This window comes from Marmota monax, unplaced genomic scaffold (assembly GCF_021218885.2).
Source record: "Marmota monax isolate L192 unplaced genomic scaffold, Marmota_monax_Labrador192_F-V1.1 WCK01_AAM20220418_F8-fsc00211, whole genome shotgun sequence".
Lineage (NCBI taxonomy): Eukaryota > Metazoa > Chordata > Mammalia > Rodentia > Sciuridae > Marmota > Marmota monax.
Genome location: NW_026694080.1, coordinates 1,480,046 through 1,494,414, shown reverse-complemented (window position 1 = coordinate 1,494,414; position 14,369 = coordinate 1,480,046). Strand labels below are relative to the sequence as shown.

The 14,369-nt window shown below is 52.7% G+C and overlaps 1 protein-coding gene across 1 annotated transcript in view; it reads left to right on the top strand.

The window, feature by feature from the left end:
- The first annotated feature begins 3,096 nt into the window (after window positions 1–3,096).
- Window positions 3,097–14,369, top strand: part of Pacsin1 (protein kinase C and casein kinase substrate in neurons 1) — a 49,517-nt gene continuing 38,244 nt past the window's right edge. The window contains exon 1 of the mRNA XM_046464556.2: window positions 3,097–3,262. The gene's annotated coding sequence lies outside the window, so the exon portion shown is untranslated. The remainder of the gene's footprint in view (window positions 3,263–14,369) is intronic.

Here is a 14,369-nt window from a genome sequence, read left to right as displayed (position 1 = left end):
GCTCAGAAAATAAAACCCTGTGATGGGCATCAGGGCCAATCGCTCTCCTGCTCGGTCTTGCCCAACCTCCATGCAGGTTTGTGGGGGAGGCAGAAGAATCGGGTGACGACAGCACCTGACCAGAAGTCAGAAGATCTGTTTATAGCCCCAGCTCTGTCACTGGCGTGCTGTGTGACCTTGAATGAGTCACTTTCCCTCTCTGGGCTCCCAGAGTCCTGTTCTGCCAAAATTGGGACATGATCCCTGCCCTTCCTTTCCAACTGGAGGTGTGTTATAATAGAGAAATTCCTCAAAACCTTCCCTCCTCATTGAAACCTCCATGTGGGATGGAACAAAGAGAATCCAGATCCTCCCCGTCACCCTCCCTCTCTCAGACATGCAGTATTAATTACCAATCCATAATTCATTCGTTGGTTTATTTATTTCACATGCTTGTTCGGTGCTGGTTTGTCCTTCTGTCTACATGTCCTTTGTGTCTTATCAGCATCTGAAACTCCTCAGGGAGGCCTGGTGCAGAGTCCAAGGGAAGAGGCTCCTGCCCGTGGGAAGTTGGAGGTCATACTGGGAAGAAGGGACCCATGAGAACCGGGGTTGGTCAGATTTTAACGGGACTGAGAAAGGAGAGGTGTTGGGAGAGAAGACATGGGAAAAAGTCTTGGAAAAGTGAAAAATGCCCTGGGAAAGGGAGAGAGCCTTGTTCTCTGGGTAGGGCCTGAACAATAAAGGAGAGAGAGGGCAACCTGGGCGCTGGGAAATTCATCTCTGATGAACGTAAGTTTTGCAATCAAAAAGGGTCGAAGGAAGCTAGTTTTATTTTAGGAAGCGTGCAAGTTCTGTGTCAATTCCTAAAATAACACTTTATTTTGGATTACACGGGGCAGGTGTGTGTGTGTGTGTGTGTGTGTTCCCCTCTCATGTTTTCCAGGCTTGTGGTGGCCAAGGTCTGAATTCCATCCTGGGCAGACCTTGCCTGGTAACAGAGCTCGCCCATCTTGCTCTCTTCTCCCCAGACTGAGCATGCTTCATCACCTCCTGTAGCCTCAGACGACAGCGTGTCCAGAAGTGCTCCAGGACCCCAGCTCCAGTCACCTGCTAAATGTCCCCTGACTTTGCCGGCATTTCCTAGTAACCTTCCCTGCCTCCTGAGTCGTGGGGCTCATCAGAATCTCAGCTGTCAATCAGCACCTCTCCAAACACTGCCTCCTCCAGGAAGCCTCCCAGTTGGCCTCCTGCATGCCTGATCCTGTCCACAGCTCCTGGGCCTGCTTTGGAGCCTCCAGCCTCTCTCTCTGCTCTAGGCATTACTACCCTCCTCCTCTGAATGCCCCCTTCCTGCTCTTGCCACTCTCCACCAAACGTCTGGCTGCCAAGGGGCACGGAGTGTCCTTCATCAGCAAGTGTCAACGCTCTGGATTCACTGACTTCTAAAACCCACCCATCCTGGCTCATCCCACCTCCGTCAAAGCCCTCAATGCGACACAGAGCGGGGCTGAAGCATGAGAAGGGGAAGGACAGATTTTCTGCTCTAGCCATCCTGGATTGCACTTTAAGATCCTCTTAGGGGAAGTAGCTTCTTTCCATTAAGACAGCTCTGTCTAAAGAGGGGAATTCCACAGCGCTATGTTAAACCAAAAGGGGGGAAATCTGGGGTGTAGGCAATTAGTGACTGTGATAATACTAGGTGCCATTTTTTTTTGCACACCTACTAGGCTCCAAGCTTTATACTCTTTGTCTAATTCCAATAACTCTATGTAGCAGGCATAGTTATCATCATGATGGATGCAACAAAATTAACAGCACTTAATATGCTAATCAGTTCACCTAGGTTGTCCCCAGAGGTAGGTGCCATTGCAATGCCCTTTTCCAATGAGGCAACCCAGGCACAGATCAGTTAAGCAACTTGCCACACAGTTATGGAGACAAGGAAGCTGAACTCCAGAGGAGTTAAGTGTTCAGCAAGAGACTGAGTGAATTCTGGGTCCCCTCCTCCCATGCTCATGACTGCCTCCCCCTGGGGCCAATAGGAAATTGCAGGTTGAAGTGAGGACAAAAGGTACCTGGAACTGGGATAGCTGGGACCTGGGTAGGAGTGTGTGCATGTGTGTGGGGGACTTCATTAGCCTCAGACTACAGCCCACCCTTTACCCAGAGGGTGTCCAGGATCGCAGCCCCTGCCAAATGTCCCCTGACTTTTGCCTTTCCTAGTAACCTTTCCCTGCCTCCTGAATCATCTGGCTCATCGGAATCTCAGCTATCATTCAGCACCTGTTCAAACGCTTCCTCCGGGAAGCCTCCCAGATGCCTCGACCCCCTCCCCATCTCTTCCCTCTCCTGCCTCTGCCTCTCCTTTGTGCATGCCACTTTTAAATATTCTCCTATACCCCTGAGATCTGTCTTCCCTCATAAATGTCAACCACGGAAAGGCAGAGCTCCTGGTTTGTTGTACTCTGTTGCAGCCCAGCGCTCGGTGAGCTCCGCGGGTGAGCTCCGGATGGACCTGTGATGAATGAATCACCTCGAAGCCCCGCTTCCCGGTGCAGACCCTGGGAGGCACTGAGGGTTCAAGACAGGAAGAGTGAAGGCCTTGGGTTACCTTTTAGGCCCCACACCGCCTGATCCCAGTTGCCCCAGGGGTCCGAGGGCGGGAGTGGAGCATGGGGGGGGTGACGTGGAGGGGGTCGTTACTCCATAGCCCTCCGCCCCCCCCCCAGCCCTCCAACACTCTCATCATACACCCACCACGCGAGGAGTCGCGGGTCCTAGGAGGGACCGGAGACCCCCGGACAAGGCCGGAGGAAAGGCCAGGGAGGTGGGAACGGTAAAGTGGCAGGCAGCAACACCGGGCGCAGAGCGCGGCCGCGGGGAGGGACCGGGGACCGGGCTGCAGGCCGGGGTCGCCGATGCCCGCGGCCCCTCCCGCGGCGCCCGCTAAGCCGGGCGCTGCCTCCTCAGCACCGCGGCGCGGCCACCTGCGCAGCCACCGCGCCGCCCCGGCCGCGCTGCCATTGGTTCGCTAAAAATGCCTCTCTAATCCGCGCCGCCGGCCCCCGCCCTCCGCTCCCCGCCGCCCTCCGCTCCCCGCCGCCCGGGCTCTGACCTTCCTCCTTCCCCAGCCCCGGAGAGATCCCGGAGAGACGCGGTGGCGGCGGCAGCGCCACCTCCTCCTCCTCCCCCGGGAAGTCGTCCGGGCTTGAGGCCGGGCCCCAGACGCCCCGCTTCGCCCCGCGGCGCCACCGATGGTGCCCGGCGCTCCTGCCCCCAGGTAGGGGTCTGGCCCTGGGAGAGAGACCAGGGGTGGCGGCGGCGGGTCTGGCTGCCGGATGCTGGTGGCGGCGGGCGCCGCGACTGACGTGTGGCTGGGCGGGAGTCGGGGGCGCGGGGTGCGTGGAGCAGGTACCTGGAGAGAGGTGGGCGCGCTGGGGATGCTTTGCAGCCGGGGTGCGCGGGTATCACCCTGGCAGTGCCAGGATGTCCCCACTCTGGACCCCTCGGGAGAGGGAGCTGGTGGCGGAGGCCTTTGCCCTGGGGAGAGCTCAGGAAATAGCTTTCTTGGGCAGCGGGGGCCTCCTGGCCCCGGGGGCTGGGGCGTAGGGGGTGGTGATGTTTTTGGTACCAGCTGGGTGGGTGGGCTGGTGCCGGCCGGGTGCGTAGGCTATTTATGGATCAGAGTGGGCCGGGGAGAAACACAGCCGCTGATGCGCCCGCGCCTGTCTGGTTTAGATTACAGGTACTTCCTTCTGTCCTCCACCCCTTCCCCCACCGACGGGACGGGAGGGGGAAAGAGAGAGAAGGAGGTGAAGCTAAAAGGCCGGCGGATACCGCAGGAGCCTGGTCTGCTGGACTCTGCCCTTCTTCCGCCCCAGGCCGTGGGCTGCCTGTTGGAGCCGCGCTCTCTCCCTTTTTTTTGCGTTTTGCGAGGCTGAGGACAGATTACGGGGTCATGGGGACATGAGGAACGCTGTGGCAGACCCCAGAGCTTGGCCAGGTCCAGCTTCAAACCTGAGCTTTAAGCTCTGGCTGTCCTCTCCCCTCTGAAACCCAGCTCTGCACCCCGTGGGCAGTGACACAGGTAGCTGCTTTTTCTAGGTACAACCATAAATAACCCTTCTCGCCCAGGGGCCCTGGCACAGCTGGAGTGCAAACTGGACTGTCTCTCAATGATTTTGGAAGTCTCTCCCCCCTCCTGCCCTTCTTATCAAGTGTCCAAATCACTTCTCACCAGCCCCCCCCCCAGCTTCCCTGGTACCCCAGGTGAGGTCCTCCCTCCTGCCCTCTGCTCTGGACCCAGGCTGCCTGGAGGCTTGCTTATTTACGTCTTGACTGTGGTGCTCTGGACAGGAGTGCCTGCAGGCTAGGACTCTGATTCATCTCTGTCACCACTCTGCACCTGACCAGGGTTGGGCACCAAGTAAACCTTTGCAGAATGAATGAAAGGTGGAATGAATGGATGGGGACTCTGGGAAACAGTCGGTGACTGAAGGAGCAGGGTGAGCCCCCCTTGAACTTTCCTTACATTCCCCAGGACCAAAGAGCTACCCAAACCTGACAGTTTCATTTAACCCTTCCCAGCCCTGGGCCTGATGGGCAGCCATGGTTTTGGGAAAAAAGTGTTGCAAGCCTGCTAGTTCCAGAGATTCTGATCGGGCCGTGGTGTGAGGGCCCTTACCTAGGCCTGAGCACGTGGTGGGCAGTCCTGCTCTCCTTGGGCCTCCTGGTGGCACAGTCTTCCTGGGATGCTATGTTAAGACCAGAGTTCTTCACCTCTGTGGCAGCCCTCGAGGGAGAAATCCAGGTCAGCATCTAAGGATTGGGGAGGCTCAAGCCAGGGTATCCTCAGCTTTTGGGGTCTTCCCAGTGAGCTCTGGGCAAGTCTCATAGACCTGCTGTGTGGAGGAGCGGGGAAAGGGACTGCCACCAAGAATTCTGCCTCACCACAGGCCTGTGCCTGTGAAGGGCATCACCATCTGCAGAGCCCTTCCTGGCCCGTGTGGCTCCTTTGACAGCCCTGCAGTCTCCCTGATGTGACTGTGCTCCCCTCCCTGCCCCGGGCTCCCTCGGTCTCACCCTCCCTCCGTCTTCAGCTGCTCTGACCTGCTTTCAGTTCCTCCCCCAACCATGCTTCTCGCCTGCAGGCCTTTGCACAGGCTGCACCCTCATCTCCCGAGGATTCTTTTCCTTCCAGAAGCTTCTGCAGCTTGGGCTGGGAGCCCCAACCACAGAGCTCCTTTCCACAGCCTGCTCTCCTCTCCTGGGACCACTGCTGTCTCCCCCTGGGCTGTGGAGTCCATGGTGCGTGGTTCGCGTCCTGTTCCCCATGTCCCCAGGGCCAGGCACAGAGAAGCCCTAGCTTGTACTTGTGCAGCGAGTGACCACTGGTCTCTCCAGCCAATTTCAGGTCATATTTAGCAGTTTTCTCCCAATGGAAGATGAGGAGCCCCTTCCGAAATTTGCATGCACCCCCAGTAAGAATGAGTTGGTGGCCGAAAACCTCACTGGGGAAGTAAAACTGACTGTGAGCCTGGCAGGACAGAAGGGACTGGAGGGGGGCATTAGGAGTGGGGGAGTTCACTGATTGCAGGGGGCCGGGGTACTCCCTCCAGGGGAAGCAGGTGGAGGGGCTGGGAGAAGTAAGCACACCAGATAGGAGCCGGGCTGCTAGGTTTGGTTTTTCTTTTTTCTTTTTTTTTTGGTACCAGAGATTGAACCCAGGGGCACTTAACCACTGGGCCACATTCCAGCCTTTTTGTATTTTATTTAGAGACAGGGTCTTGATGAATTGCTTAGGGCCTTGCTAAGTTGCTGATGATGGCTTTGAACTCAGGATCCTCCTGTCTCAGCCTCCTGAGCTTCTGGGATCGCAGGTGTGCACCACCGCACCCAGCAGACCTTGGCTAAGGTTTAAACATCACTTAATATTAAAATGCATGGTGGGTGTTGGGGTAGGCATGCCGAATAAACACTGAATGCACAGTTAAATTTCAAATAAATAAAAACATTTATTTTTGTTTTTTAGTATAAGTATATACTTATGCTATATACTTACATAAGTATATAGTACATGGGATATACCTGTACTAAAAAAAAATTATTTGGGGTGCGTAGCTAGTGGCAGAGTTCAGGCTTAGCATGGTTGAGGCCCTGGGTTCAGTCCCCAGCACAAATAAAAAATTTGTCATTATCTGAAACTCGATTTACTAGGTGTCCTACGTTTTTATTGACTTGGTCTGGCCACTCTAGGCTGGATGAGGAGGGGTGGAGAGAGAGGGAGAGCCAGTAAGGGTCCTAATTTTCTCTTCTTTTGTGTTGGGGGAGGGGTCAGTGGATGTTGCTTGAAGGCGACAATTTTAGAACATTAGCATGTGCATTTTTAGAAATTGGATGTTTTGAATTTTGCATCTGTGCGCTGTTTCTGAATGCTGCTTAGACAGTGGTCATACATTTGTGGATTTGGGCTCCCTAGCGCTGCTGAGGAATGATAAAATGATGGCCCTTCTCATTTATTTACGTGAGACGAAGGAGGCTTCAATGGTCAAAGATTGAGTCAGTAAATAATGCTAACCCATTTGAGAAATAAATGTTCTCATTTGAATCACATGCTGCTAACTTGGGTTTGGAGAGTTTTTAATCTGTGACTGGTTTCTAACTGGTCCCTTCTGGGCTTGTCCCCCCACCTCCCACCCAAAAGCTGTGGTGGGACAGTAAAGTGTGTGTCAGGGAGCTGCAGAAAGGAGCATGGGGAATGTGGGGTGTCCAGGGGACACAAAAGAGGGCTCAGGCAGCTGGGTATGGAGGCACACATCTGTAATCCCAGCAGCTTGGGAGGCTGAGGTAGAAGGATTGCAGTTTTGAAGCTAGCCTCAGCAACTTAAGCTGTAAGCAACCTAGTGAGACCCTGTCTCTAAATAAAAATTTAAAAATGGTTGAGGATGTGGATTAGTGAATACGTGATTTGGGGTTCAATTCCTGGTAGAAAACAAAAACAAAAACTTTACCCACATTTATTAACTCCGTATTCATAGTAACCTCATGAAGTTCCCCCCAGGCAGCTGAGGTTAAAGGGCTTGCCTGAGGTCACAGTAAGCACATGACTGAGCCACAAGCCGCAGCTGTGCAGCGTGGCTCCTCCTCGGGGACCTCAGTGCTGTCAGACATCCATAGGTGGAGATCGTGGCTTGTCTCAGGGATTGGGGTCTATGTGCTCCAGAAACCCCGGTGGCTGTTCTGCAGGCGATGGGCCTGGAAGGATGGCTGGGTTCAGAGGAACAGAAGGTGGCATTCCAGGCAGAGTGACCACTGGGCGAAGTTGGCCTGAGAGACTGGGCTCAGGGGCTGGGCAGGAGACTTGTGTGGGAACACAAGGAGGACGTGGCTAGGAGCCTGGCAGGACAACCAGTCTGGATTGCTGATGCTGGCATCTTAAATGGTCCACATCAGTGGACCTCCGGGGGCAGGTGGCCCAGGGCTCTCCCACTCCTCACAGGCATGGCACATACCCAGCTTGCTTGCCACCTCTGGGCTTCCCTGCCTGGGTGCACCCTGGGTCTGCCTGCATCTTGACCATCTTCCTTCAGACCAGAGAGGCAGCTGAGTGGTGCAGGGGTCTGGGGTCCAGGCTGAGATCCCAGCCCCGATATTTACTCACCATGGGGGCTTTGGGCCACTTAGCGCCTCTCTTGGATTCTGTTTCCTATTCTGTCTTTGATTTTTTTTTTTCTTGTGCTAGGGATTGAATCCAGGTCCTCATGTACCTCTTATTTGTAATTTTTTTTATTATGGAAAAATATAAACATTTATAAACATAACATTTATAAACATAAACATTTCTATCTCCACTTCTCTTGCTCCCAATATTTCAAACCAAATCTCAGATATCATTTCACCTTAAATATATCTAGATATAAAGATACCTAAAAGATTAAGACTTTTTCTAACATAACCACAATCCATTATTGTATCTAGGAAGTAATAGTTTCTTCATATCATCCAATATTCACTTACTATTCACATTCCCTCCTGTCTCAGCCATGTCTTCGTGTGTGTGTGTGTGTGTGTGTGTGTTTCATTTAAGCTAAGATCCGAAGTCCACTCATTGTGATTGATTGCTTGATATGCTCTAGTCTCTTGCAATCTGTAGCTTTGTCTTCAATTTTTTTTTTTTTTGGCACAAGGGATTGAACTCAGGGCACTCGACCGCTGAGCCACATCCCCAGCCCTATTTTGTATTTTATTTAGAGACAGGGTCTCACTGAGTTGCTTAGCCCCTTGCCATTGCTGAGGCTGGCTTTGAAGTCTCCATCCTCCTGCCTCAGCCTCCCGAGCTGCTGTGATTACAGGCGTGTGCCACTGCGACCGGCCCCCAGTTCTTTTTATTTTTTATTTTAAGGCAGTGTCTCACTAAGTTGCTAAAGCTGGCCCCAAACCTGTGATCCTCCTGCCTTGCTTCTGAGTTGATGGGATTAGGAGCATGCGCCACCGCACCCGGCTTTTTCTCATTTCTTTGCAGTTTGTCTATTGGGGAAAACAGATGTGCAGGCTCCCTGGGTTGCTCCCATCCCCGTGGTGTAGTTAGGCACGTTCCTCTGTCCCCTCTATAAATTGGTAGTTGGATTCGTTTGTCTTCTCGAATCTTCTTGCTAGACATCGGTAAATCCTCCTGGCTCTGCCTTCAAAGTACCCAGAACTTGCCCCCTTCCTTCCACTTCCGCCGCTGCCAGCTTCCATCATGCTCCTGGGTCTTCCAGCAGCCTCCACTGGCCTCCGGCCAGCAGCCGCAGAGGAGCATCTCCAGGAGGGGCAGTTCCTGTGAGCCAAGGGCCACTTCCAGGAGAAGGGGCAGCTGGGAGCAGGCAGCACCCACAGCTGCTGGGAGATTGGGGCCCCACCTGATAATAGGGCACTGCCCATTTTCTGCTGTGAGCCTGGTCACAAGCCTACGGGAAGAGTATCATTAATTAAATTATCAATATTCCCATTTCGCAGATGGAAGCCGAGGTTCTCAGAGGCCAAGTGAGTTGCTTTCAGTTGCACAGCCAGGAAAGGGACAGACTGAGCTCAGAGTCTTGCTCGGGAGCCTCTGCTTAGCTGATAAATGGACTTGGGGGTTGCTGGTTTGTGGATTTACTCTCATCATTTGTTCCGTTGACTGTTGAGTGAGTGCGTATTGGGTGTGATGTCCTGCGACCTGAACTGAGCGCTGGCCATTCAGTGAAGGAAACACTCTCTGTCCCTTTGCCTCCGAGCTTCCAGCAATGGGTCTGTACAGCATTTAGCCGCCTAACACCCTGGTTACCCTAGAGCCCCTGGCAGCCTCAACTTCTATATTTGTTGAGCACATACTATGTGCTGGGCACTGTGTTAGTTTCCTTCGTCTTTCACAGCGATCCCTTTACAGGTAGGTAAACTGAGGCTGCAAAGGGGCTTAAAGCTTCCAGCCAGCGTCCTTCTGTGAGTGTGTGATTCATCTGTGGGTCTGAACGAGGTTCTTTCCCTTTCTGCTTCCCCTTCCCAACCCCTCCCACAGCAGGGTATCTGGTGTCACCTCTATCAGCATCTCCATCAGACGCCAGGCTGCCACAGCTGTCTGCTCCCGGGGTGTTGGGTGACTGGGGACCGTGTCACCTGCTCCACTTGGCCCTGCCCCAGACGGACTGTACAGGGGCCTGATCCCTGCCCCTGGCCCTCCCCCGGCCCCGGCCCCGCCCCCGGCCCCTCCCCGCCCGTTGTTATTGGTTCGGGCTGGATGGGCGGGGCCTGGGCATTGGTGGCTCCGCCCCCCGGGTCCCTGCGGGCCTGGTGAGCGCAGAGCTGTCTTGACTGGGCTCCGGTGACCCTGCCCAGGCCCGGGACTGGCGATCAGTCACAGTAGCCTTCAAGCCCGACCGGAAGAACCAAGTCAAGAATTGCCTCCTGAGGGACGTAGGATGGGGACCCCCCAGACTGCCTGGGCGGGGGGCTTGGTGAGGCCCGAAGCGGGGACCGGTCCCTGCGGTCGCTCAGGCCTCCCGGTCGCTGGCCCCGCGGATCCGCACCGTCGCTCAGTTGGGCTGCGGCGGCGGAGGCTGCGAGCCCTGGCCCGGACCTCGGTCTGGAGGCTTCTTCCGGGGGCCGCGCTGAGCAGCGGTTGCGCCCGCGTTTTAGACGGGAAACTGCGTACGTGGCTCATGCACCCACCGGTCTCGTGTGCGCCTGCCCAGGCGGCTGGCCGGAGCGGTCAGTACTCCAGGTGGCAGCTGGGGTGCGGGGGCGCAGGGCACCGAGGAGCCCCCAGCGCTGCGGCCACCCCCCTTTACTGCAACTTAGGGTTTGATTTCCGTGGCATTTTAACTCCCGGCCAGATGGCGATTTTTTTCTAATTTGGTCATTTTGTTTAGCAGCTAGACTTATAATAAAAATAAATTTCCCTTTGCTATTCTGATATCTGGTGCCTATAACACAAAAGCTCCCGTCTTTCTTTTTCTTTTCTTTCTTTCTTTTTTTTTTTTGGTACTAGGGACTGAACCCAGGGGCGCTTTACCACTGAGCCACATCCCGATCCTTTTAATTTTTTATTTTGTGACAGGGTCTTGCTAAATTGCTTAGGGCCTCGCTAAATAGCTGAGCCTGCCTTTGAACTTGGTATTCTCCTGCCTTGGCCTCCGGAGCTGCAGGGATTACAGGCGTGCACCACTGTGCCTGGCCAGTTTTTCTTTTTATTCAGCAATTTTTAGAGAAATGAGTCGATGCTCTAGCAATCTCCAAAGGTGACCATTGAGCATTTTTTCTGTTTAAAAAATATAAACCTGTATAAAATAGTTTAGACATCTTAACAAATTAATCAAGAGCTCACACCCAAGTCACCACCATGTAGCTCACCACCATATATCTCAATCATGTGATTGTCACAGGTCTGAAAGACCTCTGATCTGTCATAGTGGCACAGTGTGTGATCTCCGATACTTGAGAGGCTGAGGCAGGACAATAGCAAGTTTGAGACCAGCTTAGAACATTTATCAAGATCCTGACTCAAAATAAACAAATTATAAAAGGGCTGGGGATGTTGCTCAGTGGTAAAGCACTTGGAGTTCAATTCCCAGTATAGAAAAAAAAAAAACTTAAAAAGAAAAAAGACCCTGGGGCCCTTCCCCACCACAAGCCCCTTGCTACCTGCAAAGGTATCCACAATTCTAAATAGTTAGGGTTAAAAGATATTGATGTTTTGTTTTTGTTTTTACTTTGTATGTGTTGGAAACCAAATAGACTCTTTGCTTCAGACAACCACCAAATATACTTTCTGTCTCTATAGATTTGCCTTTCCTGGACGTTTCATATAAATGGAATCATATAAGCCTTTTGAGACTGGCCTCTTTCACTTAGTATAATGTCACTAGAGTTTGTGCATGGGTAGCATATAACTACTTCATTCTTTTTGATGGTTGCATAATATCCCATGGTGTAGATATACCACATTTTACTTATCTTTTCATCCATTGGTGGACATTTAAGTTGTTTCTACTTTTTGGTTATTATGAATAATGCTTCTACAGAGCATTTATATACAAGTATTTGTGTCAACACATCTTTTAATTTCTTTTGGGTTCATACCTAGGAGCAGAATTGCTGGGCCATATGGTCACTCAGTGTTTAACCTTGTGAGGGGCTGCAGATGGTTTTACAGCCTGCATGGTTCTTCATTCTCACCCAGGATGCATTGAAATTCCAGTTTCTCCTCATTTTTGCCAAGTCCCCCCTCCCCCCCCCAGTGCTGGGGATTGAACACAGGGCCCTAAGCATCCTAGGCAAGTGCTCTACCACTGAGCTACATCCTCTGACCTTTTTATTATTATTAATTATTATTATTTTGAGACAGGGTATCACTAGGTGCTTAGGCCAGCCTTGAACTTCCAGTCTTCTTCTTCTTCTTCTTCTTCTTTTTTTTTTTTTTTTGTACCAGGGGTTGAACCCAAGGGCACTGGACCACTGAGCCGTATCTCCAGCCAATTTTATTTATTTTGAGACAGGGTCTTGCTGAGTTGCTTAGGGCCTGGCTAAGTTGCTGAGGCTGGCTTTGAACTCACGATCCACCTCAGCCTCCTGAGACACTGGAATCATAGGCGTGGGCCACCACAGTCTTCTTGTCTTGGTCTCCTGAGTCACTGAGTGGTCATAAGTGTGCACTACCGCACCAGGCTCCCCGCCCCCCCTTATCGGGGATTGAACCCAGGGTGCTCTACCACTGAGCTACATCCCCTGCCCTTTGTTCATGTTTTGTTTTGAAATAGGGTCTCTCTGAGTTGCCCAGGCTGGCCTCGGGCTTGTGATCTTCCTGCCTTGGCCTCCAGAGCAGCTGGGATTGTAGGCATGTACCTCTATGCCGGGCAGGCTATGTATCTTCTCTAGATAAATGTCTTTTCATAGTTTGTGCCCAATTTTTAATTGTATAACTATCTTATTGTTGAATTTTTAGTTATTTATTTTGGATGTCAAACCTTTGTTGGATATATGATTTGTAATTGGTGTGTCGAGGGGTACTGGGGTTGAACCCAGGGGTGCTCTACCACTCAACTACATCCACACCCCTGTTTATTTCTTATTGAGAAAGGCTCTATTAACTTTCCCAGGCTGGCCTCCAACTGGAGATCCTCCTGCCTCAGTCCTCTGAGTCCCTGGGATTATAAGCATGTGCCACCGTTCCCGGCTGTAGATGAGTTTGTCATTTTGCAGGTGCCCTTTCCCCTGTGGATCTGTGTGGGGATGTCTTTAGACACTGCAATTGGGGTATCGAGGAGTAGACATTTTGAATTCTAGAAACCAACCTGAGGACCCGCCCCATGTCCTCAGCTCCTCTTCTTCAAGGAGAATCCTTTACTGGTCACCTCAACTGAGAGAAGAGCTAGTCCTCCTGGGATGAGCTCCTGTAGCACCCAGGAGGTAGGGGGTGGCACACGAATTGTGCATGGTCAAATTTGGGAATGGCTAGGTTCAACCCAGGCAGGGTTTTCTTTAGCCATTATCATGCTGTTGTGTGTTGTCAATGTCAAGGACATTTCTATTCTTCTTCTTCTTCTTTTTTTTTTTTTTTTTTTGCAGTGCTGGGGGTGAACCTGGGCCCTGTGCATGCCAAGCGAATGCTCTACCACTGAGCTACACCCCCAGCCCAAATGTTAAGGAATTTAATTGCCAAAATTTAGAAGCATTCGAGATGTCCTTCAGTAGGTGAAGACAATCGAGTAACCTCAGCGCTCAAAAGAAATGAGCGATCAAGCCAAGGGACGACCAGCAGAACCTTAACACATGGCACTGAGTGAAAGAGGGTGATCTGAAAAGGCTGCATATGGCAGGATTCCAACTGCATGACCTCGGGAAGGGCGAAACTGGAGGTGGTGGAAGGTCAGTGGTTGCCAGGGATTTAATGGTGAGGGAGAGGTGACTTAGGTGGTGCACGGAGGATTTTTAGAGCAAGACAACTGTTCTGCATGACACTCCAATACTGGACGCACATCATCTTGCATTGCTCAGGATCTGTCGAATGTACAACACTAATGTCAACTGTGGGGCATGGGCCACAGTAAGTGCAAAGGCCCTGAGGCAGGAAAGAGTTTGATGTGTTCGAGGACCCAGGAAGGACACAGTGGAAGGACACAGTGCCCAGAGAAGACTGGGGAGTGGGGGAGAGGCCAGAGGTGAGGATCATGAACAGGTTGGAGCCCTCCTGTAGCCACCTGTAGGACAGCCAAAAGCATTGGGATCTTGTTTTCAGTAAGGATGAGTCCCAGGGGTGTGACACATCAATAAACATTCATGTTTTTAAAAGATGACTGAAGCCACTGTCTGCCAAACAGACGGCAGGGGTGAGGGGGGAAGCAGAGAGACCTGGCAGGAGGTGGCAGAGTCCCATGAGCCAGAAGAGGTGGTGGTGGCAGGTGGGCTGTGACAGGTGGCTTCTAAGGTGAGGCCTGACAATGGCAGGAATCTGACTCCAGCTGGAGGAGGGTGGACGGGGTGTGGGGTGGACAGGGTGTGGGCCGCGAAGACACCAGAGCACACGACCCTGCGGGTCCTGAGGAGGAGGCTGGCTTGGAGCAGCTGGCGTGCTGTTTGGGACATCAGGTTTGTCTGTCCTCTTCCAAGGACGGTTGAGGAGGTGGCTGGACTGTCATGGCCAGAGTCAGTGGCAGAGCTGAGGACGGTGGCCCCAATGTCACCAAGGACTGGATGGGATGAGAACAGAAGAGGCCTCAGACTCGAGCCCCGGCCTGCAGGCTCACCTGGGGGCACAGAGGAGTGACGTGAGGTGGCCCCGTGGTCAGGGCGGAGGGGTGCCTGGCAAGGAGGAGCAGTGGAGACCAGCCAGGGGCCTGGTCACTTGCACTCACTGTGGGGTCGGTGGTGGC